The 13,399-nt window shown below is 44.8% G+C and overlaps 1 protein-coding gene and 1 non-coding gene across 3 annotated transcripts in view; both read left to right on the plus strand.

The window, feature by feature from the left end:
• Positions 1-13,399, plus strand: part of KCTD1 (potassium channel tetramerization domain containing 1) — a 132,297-nt gene that overhangs the window by 88,587 nt on the left and 30,311 nt on the right. The window lies entirely within an intron of this gene.
• Positions 363-465, plus strand: LOC142428318 (U6 spliceosomal RNA). The gene has a single exon (XR_012780241.1). It is a non-coding gene; the product is annotated as a U6 spliceosomal RNA (small nuclear RNA).

The following is a 13,399-nucleotide window of genomic DNA, read 5'->3' on the forward strand; positions in this document are numbered from 1 at the left end:
CCTTTCCAAGCAAAATGTCCTTAGTTGTCAAGTAAGTGACAGATGCCACGGGGATTCGTCAGGATTAAATTTGTAGGGACCCAACGCCCAGTGGAACGCAAGAAATACAGGGAAGTTGCTCTCTTGTGGCCCTGGGGATCTCTGCTTTCCCATCTCGCTTAGGCCGCTTCATGGCTGTTCCAGTGCTTTGAGAATAAGTTCAGAAGCCAACAATGGCGGGGGTGGGGTTTAAGGTATTTTCTTGGAACACCAGTGATTTCTCTGAGCTCAGCTCGACTTAACCCCGGACCTTCCATTCTTACACTGCCGCCATTACGTCCATTTGCTCCCTACAAAGTGGATGAGAAGAACCAAACGTTCGTGTTTGCTTCAGCAACACGTGCTAAAATTGGAACGACACAGAGAAGATTAGCATGGCCCCTGCGCAAGGATGACACGCAAATTCGTGAAGCGTTCCATATTTTTAAAAAAAAAGAACCAAACTTTCTGGTGATGACATGTAATACGAGCAAGTTCTTTTGAACTCTAAAAATTGTATGCTTCCCAAAGGAAATGTTCTGCTAGGTTTTTTTCCCCACCAAATTATAAATGAAGAGGCAATATATTTAGTGGCCAAAAACAGGCTTTGCAATAAGGGAGGCGAAGCTTTTCTTCTGCCTAGGGCCATAGGGATATTTTATCACATCGTCCAAGGACCATAGTACACAAACATTGAGTGAACTCACCCCAAAAGCCATGGCTGGCACCGTGTCTGGTTGGTGAGGTGTGTGGTGGTGTGGATGATTTCGAAAGCCCCCCGGCTTTAGAATCAGATCGAGGTTGGGAACCAGGCATCATTTAAAAGCTGTGACCTAATCAATCTGAGCTTTACTCTCCGTCCCTGGTAAATGGAGAGAATAAGGATGCTTCAAGAATCAGATGAGGTAAAACCCTTTAGCCCCGTGGTTGGCACCTGGTGTGCTCGTGGCCGGCGAGTTGGCTTCCCAGCTCATGGTGACCCAGTGCACAAAGGAACCAAGTGCAGCTGGACCCTGTGCCATCCACGTGATCTGGTGAGGCTAGGGCCATTGAGATCCACAGGTTCTCAAGCTCGTGAGAACTCAGAAAGGAGCCCTGGTGGGGCTGTGGTGCGTTGGTCTCCTAACCACCAGGTGTGTGATTCAAACCTCTCAGCCACTCTGTGGGAGAAGGAGGAGGTGGTTTGCTCCTGTGGAGATTGGCAATCTTGATATGGTATGCTTTTCTGTCCATGAAACTCAGATTAGGTAAACCTAGAGAGACAACTACTGGATCAACTTTTAGATTCAAAGTGACAAGGAAAAGGAGGGAATGGGGAGCTGGCAACAAGTCCAGGGAAGAAGAAATGCCCTGGCATTGATTGTAGTGAGGGGGCGTGGGGGACAGCTCTTCTGAATGTGATTGAACTGGGGAGGGCTAATGGTATGTGGATTGTATGTCAATGAAATTGTTAAAAGCAGACTGAAATAAATGTTTTGAAAAGAATTTCATTCTTGGAAGCCCTGCGAATTGGAATCAACTCCCTGGCAGAGGGTGGCGGGGGGGTAGTGGACAGCAGCTCTGCCTCCAATGGGCTGTGTGTCCTTGAACACTGAGTGGGTGGGGGGGGCTCTCTTTCTTCCTTTGCAAAATGGGGAGGTGGAGCTAGGTCAGCCTCGCTGAGAGTTTCAGGGGGACGACTGTGACAGTTGGAAGTAGCAGGACCGCCAGTTGAAAGCAGGGCCCGTGGGTGCCGTGGGTGGACTCCTGTTCACCTCGCTCATCGCCCTCTGCTCTGCTTTTTCACCTGGCTCTTCCTTCGACTCACTTGGAGAGATTTTCAAAAACTCTGGTTCCAGGACCCCAGAATGTCCAGGCACGAGGCCCACACACCAGTGGTTTCTAAAACTCCTTGGGTGATTGCACTGCTCACCCAGGGATAGGAGCCTCTGTGATATGCAAATTACAGACAGGAAGGAGGCAAAGGAGACGGCCCGACCAGCTGTCTGTGAGAAGTGACTTCAAGTATGTTATTCCCATGCTGACACACTTCTAAATTTGGTTTTTTACTGAATTTAGCTGGACATCAGTCTGCATGGTCCTCGAGGCCAAATCCTACTCTTCGTCTCGGCTTATGAGGCCCTTCAGTACCTGGCTGCGGCTGAGGCCGCGGCTGCTCCAGCCACTTCTTTCAGACTGCCCACCTCTGTGGAGAGTGGCATGCCCTGCATGCCCTGCTGTCATCCCCACAGCTCTCCTCACTTACCTGTCTTACCTCTGGGTCTGTGTACGTGGCCAATTTCTGCGGATTCTACCTGTCTCCAGGGAGCACCCTGCCCTTCGTACTAAATGGAGTCACCTGTGTGCCTCCTTTGGGAAATCCTAACCCCATCTACACCCGCAGTGGCTCGCTTGAGCATTCTGCACTTGGTCTGCATTCCCTCCCCAGAGACTGCCAAGTCCCACGAGCACACCCTCTGTGCCTAGCTAGCACCGTGGTTGCGTGGTCAGGCGCAGTGACTGTTTGTGGAAAGAATGCGCGAATGACGACACAAGAAAGAAGGAACACAACATTGTTCCGGAACTGAGTCACAGTCAATTCAGCACATCACGCTCGGAAACCGAATGAATGAGGAAGAAAAATCAAGTTCTCAGTGGTTCACAGTCAGTCAGGTAGCTCAGGCTTACCCCTCCAATTCTCGTTCAGTTGAACGCCCCCTATTTAATATCCACTGTGTACCAACACTGAGCCGGGGAAGGTGGGACCACCAAGGGGGCCAAACCCACTTCCTGCCACAAGGACCCTGCTTCCATCTTTAGCTTCAGCAGTAAAAATACCCAGGGGCAGGGCAACAATGAGCACAGGAGGGAGACAATGTTTAAAAATGGATTGTGGTAATGATTGTAAAATCCTTAGCTGGCTGAGCTGTCGGATCATATGGTTTGTGAATTATATGCCCAAAAAGCGATTATATAAATAAAGAAGGAAGAGTAATCCGTGAGGTGCTCATTTTTAAAAGAAAGGAGGCCAGCAGTCAGCATCTGTGACTTTACCTTTATAACGAACCTTGATGATCCTATTAGTTAATGAACTGTTTACAGGCAAAATAATATGATGCTTGGGATTCGCCTGCAAAAACCTAGTAGCAAGAGGGAGGAGCATAGCTCCAACAAGATGTGCCCAGAATTGATAACTCTTGAAGATGGGTGACGAGGACATGGGCATTCTTCTCGCTTTTCCCCTTTACTTTGGTACAAATTTGGAATAGTCCAAAATAAAAAGGTTTTGAAAATACTAGTAGGATGGTGCCACATTTGAGCAATGTGTGTACCACAGCGTGATCCAGATAAATGATACCACAAAGTAATACACCAGAAGAAGTCTATTTTGGTAACTGCGAGCATATATGTGTATATTTCCTTTTGAGAATGCATTTATTCATTCATGTTAAGAGTTACGCAATCATTTTCAGAACCATTTATGCAATCAACTTCAGAATATTTTCTTCTGATACTCATTGTTGCTAGGTCCCCAGCCTCCTCTGCTATGCCCCTAGAGAATTAGTAATTAAGTAACTGTTCCTATAGATTTAGCCATCCTGGATTTCCTATAGGGGGGTTGTGGGGGGGGGGGACCTCAGTCAAAAAAGAGAGCAGAAGACATTAAAAACAAAAACAACTTTACAAGAAAAAAAAGAAAATTATTAGGGCAAAGAATGTACAGATGTGCTTTATACAAATGATGTATGTATATGTATGGATTGTGATAAGAGTTGTATGAGCCCCTAATAAAATGTTTAAAAGAAAACAACAACAAAAAAACTTTAAAAGGGAGATCAAAGATAAGATGTACATCTGCCATACTCAACTTTATTTACAATGTTCTCTGTCTGATAGCAAGGCCACTCTCACCCCTGGAGTACAGTCAGATGAGATTCACTCGAGCCTGAAGTCATCCATAGCCTTCTGCAAGCTCTAATACCTTTCCCTGCTTTGGATTTTATTATTTGTGATCGTTAAATCACATAGGCCGATGTGCTTCTTCCATGTGAGCTTAGTTGACTCCTCACTTGGATGGCTGCATGTTTGAAGACAGGCCTTTGAGACCCCCGATGCTGTTCTTACTGATAGCAGGGCACCATCTGATTTCTTCACCACACTTTGTTACCATATCTTCAGTGATATCTTCATGAGGGAGAGTATTCAATAGGGACATGTCACGAGAACTAATTGTCCTTAGATTAGGGCTAGAATGAATTGGGAGCACAAAATCCTTTCATATGGTTTTCGTTTATATATGTCTCTGGTTCACCTGAGAGACGTTATCGTTTTATGACAGAACATTAAAAATCATCCCCGTGGGGCATGTGATAATTGTATTGAGAGTGTCTTTAATTTAGCCAATGGAATAGAATATAACAGTGTTTTAAATTACACAAGGAAATTATACAAGTATAGGCTAGCATTTTAGACCATAATAGCGTGTTGTTGAAGGGCACAGATTCAGCACTTAATTGGACAATGTTTTCATGAACCGTGAGGGTTGTGGACAGGGCAGACTTTCAATACACACATTCACAAAGGCAGAACCATACCTACCAGACCTCAGTACAGGTCTTAAAAAAGCAAAGAGATCATTAAAATAGTAAAGAAATAGTTGTCCCAGGACACCATTCATTGGGCACCGTCAGCGCAAGAGATCTGAACCAAAGTCCAATGACCACCAGTTCTGTAACAGCGCTGGCAGTCACCTGCTTCTTCTCACACTCAGTGCTTCAGCCAGGAGAGTAGGTCAGTTCTTTAAATCTGCTTCAGGAAGTTTAAGATGGAGTCCAAATCACTTAGAGCAGTGGGTCTCAACCTTCCTCATGCCACGACCCTTTAACACAGTTCCTCATGTGGTGGTGACCCGCCCCAACCATAACATTATTTTTGCTGATTCTTCATAACTATAATTTTATGAATAACTGTTATGAATCGGTCGACCCCTGTGAAAGGGTTGTTTGACCCCCAAAGGGGTCGCAACCCACAAGTTGGAAACCTCTGACTTAGTGGGCTTTCTGAATTGTAGTATCATGTTGTGGCCTATGAAGGACGTTGTACCCCTCAAAAGGACAAAGTCTAACGTCCTAGTAGTCTATAACACAGGGCCTGGGTCATCAAGAGCTGGATAGAAACTAGGTCCATCCAAAAGGTCCAATTAGGAAAATAGTACCAGGTGTATTCTCCCTTTTGAGTTCTACATAAGTCCTATCAAGACGTTGCTCTACTTGCTTGACCCAGCAGAAGTGTAACCGCTTTCTCTTAGGCTTGCACATTCATTCTCCCGCCTTGATTAATTTGGGATGACTATTAATTTGGAGTGTCTATTAATTTGGGGTGACCTTAGCACAGCATTTCTCAACCTATGGGTCATGACCCCTTTGGAAGTCAAACGACCCTTTCACAGGGGTCGCCCGATTCATAGCAGTAGCAAAATTAAAGTTATGAAGTAGCAATGAAAATCACTTTATGGTTGGGGGGGGTCACCCTATCATGAAGAACTGTATGAAACGGTCGAGGCATGAGGAAGGTGGAGAACCGCTGCCTTAGCACACAGTTGTATGGTGGCAACTGAATGGTCCTCTCCCTCCCCCATATCCTCCGAGAAACAGCCATCAGCTGAGGCAAGGTCTCCTCTGCTGAAGTGGTTTTAAAGATGCACATCACCACCATGAGGGATGCCTACTCATGGCGACCCAGAACTGCCGCCTGTGGGTTTCTGTACCTGTTTACGGGAGTAGAAAGCTTCATCCTTCTCTCAAGGACAGCTGGTAGTTTCGAACTTCGGACCTTGCAGATCACAGCCCACGTGTAACCACTGAACTACCAGGGCTCTTAAAATTGTACCGTACGTATAAAGTAGGTGATACGTGGTTCTTGGCACTAGACAGGCTCTCTACCTTATTGCGTGGGAGACTAAGAAGATGGCATGATCTGGGAACAGAAGCCTGCCTGTGTCTTGATGTTTATCCTTATCATAGTGGATGTGTTCAATAGTCATCCTTTTGTGATTGACTGACTTCACTCGGCATACCTAAAGGGTCCACAAATACAACATCATTCCAGTCCAAATCCCAACTTCATTCTTATTTTTAATCATTTTATTGGGGGCTCATACAACTTTTATTACAATCCATACATAAATTAATTGTGTAAGGCACATTTGTACATTCGTTACTCTCATCATTCTCAAAACATTGGCTTTCCACTTAAGCCCCTGGCACCAGCACCTCATTTTTACTCCCTCCCTTCCTGTCCCTCCCTCCCTCATGAACCCTGGATAATTTATAAATTATTATTTTGTCTTGTCTTACATTGTTCGATGTCTCCCTTCACCCACTTTTTTGTTGTCCACCCTCAGGGAGGAGGTCACATGTAAATCCCTGTAAGCAGTTCCCCCTTTCCACCCCACCCTTCCAGTATCACCACTCTCTCCACTGGTCCTGAAGGGATTACCCACCCTGTATTCCCTATGTTTCCAGTTCCTATCTGTACCAGTGTACATCCTCTGGTCTAGCCAGATTTGTAAGGTAGAATTCGGATCATGATAGTGGGCCAGGGGGATTTAGGAACTAGAGGAACGTTGTTTGTTTCAACATTGCTACATTGCACCCTGACTGACTTGTCTTCTCCCACGACCCTTCCATAAGGGGATGTCCAGTTGCATACAAATGGGCTTTGTGTCTCCAACCGCACTCCCCCATTCACAATTATCTGAATTTTGTTCTTTGGTGCCTGATATCTTATCCCTTAGACACCTCGTGATCGCACAGGCTTCTTCGTGTGCTTCTTCCATGTGGGCTTTGTTGCTTCTGAGCTAGATGGCCGCTTGTTCACCTTCAAGCTTTTAAGACCCCAGATGCTAGATCTTTTGATAGCCAGGCACCATCAACTTTCTTCACCACATTTGCTTATGCACCCATTTATCTTCAGTGATCATGTCATGAAGGTGAGCATCATAGAATTCCAATTAAGTAGAAAAAAGTATTCTTGCATACTTGAGTGGAGGCCCAATGTCCATCTGCTACCTTAATACTAAACCTATACATATATGCACATAGATCTATGTCCCTGTTGTCATATATACATATATTTACATATGCACATGCCTTTATTTCGACCTCTATACATACCCTTTGCCTCCTAGGTCTTTCCTCTATTTCCTTTGACTTTCTTCTTGTCCCACTATCATGTTCTGCCTTCATTTGGGTTTCAGTAATTCCTCTTGGTTACATTACCCTTGATCATGCCCTACCAGGCCCCCCACAGCCTCCTCACCACCAATTTTGATCACTTGTTGTTCCCTTGTCCTTGGGTTTGTTAACACCACTTCCTTTCCCCCCACCCACCCCTCTCCCATGTGCTCCTGGAACCGTCAGTCCCAGTGATTTCTCCTCCAGATTGTTCATCCAGCCTATCTTGATAGACCTGTGGAGATAGTAACATGCATAAAAACAAGACTGAGCAAAACCAACCAACAAAACAAAACAACAACATACCAATGACCAAAAAAAATGAAAAGCTTATAGTTAGTTCAAGATTATTTCTTGGCCTTTAGGAGTGTTTTTGGGTCGAGTGATGGGGTGCCATACCCTGGCCCCAAAGTCTATTTTTGGTATTCCCTGGGGACTTCGTATCTCTGCTCCCCTTGCTGTTCTGTTCAACGCCCTTGGTGTTTTGCCTCGGTGTGATGGGATCAGATCAGGTGGAATTCCTATACTGTGTCTCCAGTGTTGTCTCCTGTAAGGTTATAGGTCAGTGAGGGGTGCTGTGTCTCATAGTGGGGCCGGCCACATGGTCTTCTGTGTGGATTGGCTGCTCTGAGCAGGAATCTCGTCCTCAAAGCTTGATGGGCCAGAATATGCTCCACTCTCTCTTCCTCCTCCTTCATTTGCTCCCGTGTGCTCTGATCAGACATGTCCCTCTCCCGAAGCTGCAGATTCAGTGCTGTCCTGAAATAAATTCTTCTGGGGGCAGGGGCAGGTGTCCACGTAGCCCAACTTTATTCTTTAAAGAAATGGAAAAAAGTAATTACCAACTATAAATGGAGAGGGAAGAACTCCTCAGAAACAGAGTTGGAGACCTTACACTACCCAACCTCAAAACCTACTACACAGCCACAGTAGTCAAGACAGCCTTGTACTGGTACAAGGAGGGATACATAAGTCTAATGTGCCAGTGGTCTACAGCACATGGCCTCACTAGTTTATGGTCCCCCTATCCCAGTAGAACAAGATAGAAAACCCAGAAATCAAAGCATCCACCTACAGGCAACTGAGGTTTGACAAAGACCAAAAAAAAAAAGCTACATGAACAATTGACACCCTATTCAACACATAGGGTTGGGAAAATAGAATCTCCATCTGCAGAAGCTTGAAATAGGACCCACCACACACACACACACACACACAAAACACCCTCAAGAGGGATTAGCGACCTAAACGTAAACCCCAGAGCTATCAGGATTATCAATGAGAAAACTGGGACACAGGTAAGGGCCCTCTTGCAGGGCACACACAGACTATCAAATATAATAAAGGGAACACACACAGTGGGAAAGACAAATCAATGACTGGGACCTACTAAAAATAAACCACTTACGTACATCAAAAGATTTCATCAAAAATGTCTAACAAGAGCTCACGGAGTGGGAAAAATCTTTCACGATGACACAATAGACAAGATCAATTACTAAAATCTATAGAATTCTTCAGGACCTCAATACGAAAACACAATCCAATTAAAGGGTGGGCAAAGGACATAAATAGACATGCACAAGGGACAACACTCAAATGTCTAATAAACACATGAGGAAATGTTCGTGATCACTAGCCATCCAGGAGATGTAAATTAAAACCATGATGAGATAACACATTAAACCAACAATGATATCCCAGTTCAAAAACAAAACAGCGAACGACTGACACTGTAGGCGAGGCAGAGAGACTGGAACTCATGTTTCTGGTAGGCTTGTAAATATGCACAACCATCGTGGAAAGTGATATGACACTACCCCCAAACAACTGGCAATAGAAATAGCACACAGTCCAGCAGTGACTTTGCTGGGCATCTACCAAAGAACTAAATGACAGAAAACAAATAGATGCCCCCCCCCCCATGTGCTCTGCAGCACTGTTCACAATAGCAAGAGGCTGGAAACAGCCTAAATGGCCATCACCGGAAGAATGGATAAAGAAAGTGTGGTACATACACACAGTGGAATACTGTTCATTGCTGCGAGGTACCATAGAGTAAGTACTGACCCATAGTGACCCTGTGCACAAGAAAATGAAACACTGCCTGGTCCTGCGCCAGCCTCACGGTTGTTGCTGTGCTTGAGCCCATTGTTGCAGCCACTGTGTCCATCATCTCCTTAAGCACCTTCCTCTTTGCGCTGCCCTCTACTTTACCAAGCATGATGTCCTTCTCCAGGGACTGGTCTCTCCTGCCAATGTGTCCAAAGTATCTAAGACAAAGTCGTGCTATCCTTGCCTCGAAGGAGCCCTCTGGCAGTACTTCTTCCAAGGCAGATTTGTCTGTCCTTTTGACAGTCCACGGTGTTTTCAGCTATCTCCTCTAGCTTCACAGTTCAAATGCATGATTCTTCTTTGGTCTTCCCTATTCAATGTCCAACTTTCACATGCAGATGAGGTCATGGAAATGAGGACCTTCGTCCTCAAAGTAACCTCCATGCTTCTCAACATTCTGAAGAGGTCTTGTGCAGCACATTTACCCAACGCAGCACGGCTTTGGGGCACTGTTGGATCTCTTGACTGCTGCGCCCGTGGGCATTGATTGTGGATCTCACCAGGATGAGATCTTGACAACCTCACCATTTCCTCCATTTATCGTGATGTAACCTATTGGTGAGCTGTTTGGACACAGAGTTGTAATCCATACTGAAGGCTGCAGTCCTTCATCTATATCAGCAAGGACTTCAAGTTATGCAGGTTGTTAATCAGCCTTCCCCAATCCGGATGCTGTGTTCTTCTTCATATTACCCAGGTTCTGTGATTATTTGTTCAGTGCAAAGATTGAATAACGATGGGGCGAGGATACAACCCTGACACACACCTTTCAGGATTTGAAATCATGCAGTAGTCCCTTGTTGTTTGCACACGTTGCACTTGAGCCCAATGAAGTGTTCTGAAATTCCCATTCATCTCAGGGTGATTCTTGTAGGTTGTGTGAGTCCACACAATTGAAGACCTTGGCAATCAAACAAAGGTAAACCTCTTTCTGGTGTTCTGTGCTTTCAGCAAGATCCAGCTAATGTCAGCAATAATATCCCTTGTTCTTCGGCCTCTTCGGGATTCTGCCTTCATCTCAGGCAGCTCCTTATTGGTGTACTGCTGCAAATGTTGGATAATATTTGACAACATTTTATTTGAATGTGATATCAATGATACTGTCCGAATAATTTGAGCATTCTATTGGGTATGGGCACAAATATGGATCTCTTGCAGTCAGTTGGCAAGATAGCCGTCTTCTAGATTTCCTGGCTTAGATGAGTGAGTGTATGTATATCATATACATATACTAAAACAATTAAGGAACAGAGTTGCTAATATTTCTTAGACAAAGACTAAACCAGTCATCTCACAAGACTGATTTTCTTCCTTTGAAGGCTTAGAGTCAAAGTCTCATGGAATTTCATGGTCAATAGGCATATTGTTCATAAGGTTTATAGTTCAACCTCCTACTTTGGTAAATAGTGTTGTCTGGTATCTTTAAGTTTCCGAGTGGCCATCTAATATCACCATGGAACTATTGATCTTTACTCATCCAGCGCAAAAGAGAAAGAGGAACCCAAGATTCAGAGAAGACACTAGTCTATAAGAGTAATGGCCTACTCAGCGGTTCTCAACCTGTGGTTCACGACCCCTTTGGGGATCGAACAACCCTTTCACAGGCATCTCACAATTTATAACAATAGCAAAATGACAGTGATGAAGTAGCAACGAAAATAATTTTATGGTTGGGTCGGGGGGGGTCACCACAATAGGAGGAACTGGACCAAAGGGTCATGGCATTAGGAAGGTTGAAACCACTGGCCTACATGAACCATGACCTTCTGTTCCTTCCCTCAGAACAGAAGAACTAGACCGTTGCCCAGTTATCACTACCAGATGTTCTGTTCTGGCCAACACTAGATGGGTCCTGATAAAAGGGAGGAAAATGTGGAACGGCCCCTTGGATGATTTAAAAATGCACACTTACTGAAAAGACGGGAGAAATCCCCAGGACTATTGCCCTAAGATACTCTTTAAATCTTGACCTTAAACTATGCTGTGAAGTCACCTTTTAGGCTAGCTCATACATTAGACAATGTCACCCACCAGTGCCGTGCTCCTTAAAGAAACTATCCATATAAGAACAATGGTCAACAATTACTCTAGAGCAGGCGTCCTCAAACTACAGCCCGCGGGCCACATGCGGCCCGACAGGGACATTTATCTGGCAGGCCGGGAGTTTTTGCTCCGTTTGTTTTTTTTACTTTAAAGTGAGATATGTACAGTGAGTATAGGAATGTGTTCATAGTTTTCTTAAAAACCATAGTCTGGCCTCCAATGGGTCTGAGGGACAGTGAACTGGCCCTGTTAAAAAAAAGGAGGACCCTGCTCTAGAGCCAGCCCGAGAGGGTCGGGAAGTAGAAAGGCTTGGTTATCAGGAATAAAACAGCTAGCGTCGAAATCAGGGGAATGTTGACACATCTGCAGACTGGGACGGATGTCATGGAATGGTGAGTATAGGAATGGTTGCGTGTGACCGATTTTGTTCTATATCATTTTACCAAAAAACAATAACATGAAATATGTATATGTATAAAACAAAATACAAACCCGCTGCCATAGAGTTGATTCGGACTTCTCGCGACCCTGCTTTTTAAATTATTTTTAATCGTTTTATCAGGGGCTCATACAACTCTTACCACAATCCATAGAAACATAAATTGTGTAAAGTACGTTTCTAAATTCGTTGCCCTCATCATTTTCAAAATATTTTCTCCCCACTTAAGCCCCTGGCATCAGCTCATTTTTCCCCTCCCTCCCCCCTCCTCCCTCCCTCATGAACCCTTGATAATTTATAAATTATTTTGTCATGTCTTGCCCTATCTGATGTCTTCCTTCACCCACTTTTCTGTTGTCCATCCCCCAGGGAGGAGGTCACATGTAGATCCTTGTAATCGGTTCCCCCTTTCCAACCCACTCTCCCTCTACCCTCCCAGTATTGCCACTCATGCTACTGATCCTGAAGGGATCATCTGCCCTGGATTCTCTGTGTTTCCAGTTCCTATCAGTACCAGTGCACATCCTCTGGTCTAGCCAGACTTGCAAGGGAAAATTCGGATCATGATAGTGGTTGGGGGCGGGGGGGGGGCATTTAAGAACTAGATGAAAGTTGTATTTTTCATTGTTGCTACATCGCACCCTGACTGGCTTGTCTCCTTCCCAAGACCCCTCTGCAAGGGGATCTCCAGTGGCCTACAAATGGGCTTTAGGTCTACACTCTACACTCTCCCCCTGCCCCATTCACTATGGTAAGATTTTTTGTTCTGATGATACCTGAAACCTGATTCCATAGACACCTCGTGATCGCACAGGCTGGTGTGCTTCTTCCATGTGGGCTTTGTTGCTTCTGAGCTACATGGCCGCTTGTTTACCTTCAAACTTTTAAGACCCCAGATGCTATATCTTTTGATAGCCGGGCACCATCAGCTTTCTTCACCACATTTGCTTATTCACCCGCTTTGTCTTAAGTGGTTGTTTCAGGAAGGTGAGCATCATAGAATTCCAATTAAGTAGAAAAAAGTATTCTTGCATACTTGAGTGGAGGCCCAATGTCCATCTGCTACCTTAATACTAAACCTATAAATTTATGCACATAGATCGATTTCCCCATCCTCATACATAAATATATTTGCATATGTACACGTATTTATCTAGACCTCTATAAATGCCCTTTGCCTCCCAGCTCTTTCCTCTATTTCCCTTGACTTTCCTCCAGTTCCACTATCATGCTGAGTCCCCACCAGGGTTTCAGCAATTCCTCTTTGTTACATTACCCTGATCATGCCCTACCAGGCCTCCCACACCCTCCTCACCAACAATTTGGATCACTTGTTGTTCCCTTTTCCCTGGGTATGTTAACACCACTTCCTCCCCACCCCCACTCCTCCCATGTCCCCCCAGAACTGTTGGTCCCATTGTTTTCTCCTCCAGATTGTTCATGCAGCCTATCTTATTTAGACAGACCTGCAGATATAATAACATGCACAAAAACAAGACAGAGCAAAACCAAGCAGCAATATACAACAAAACAACAACAAACCACTGACAAAGAACAAAACAAACACATC

This window comes from Tenrec ecaudatus, chromosome 15 (assembly GCF_050624435.1).
Source record: "Tenrec ecaudatus isolate mTenEca1 chromosome 15, mTenEca1.hap1, whole genome shotgun sequence".
Lineage (NCBI taxonomy): Eukaryota > Metazoa > Chordata > Mammalia > Afrosoricida > Tenrecidae > Tenrec > Tenrec ecaudatus.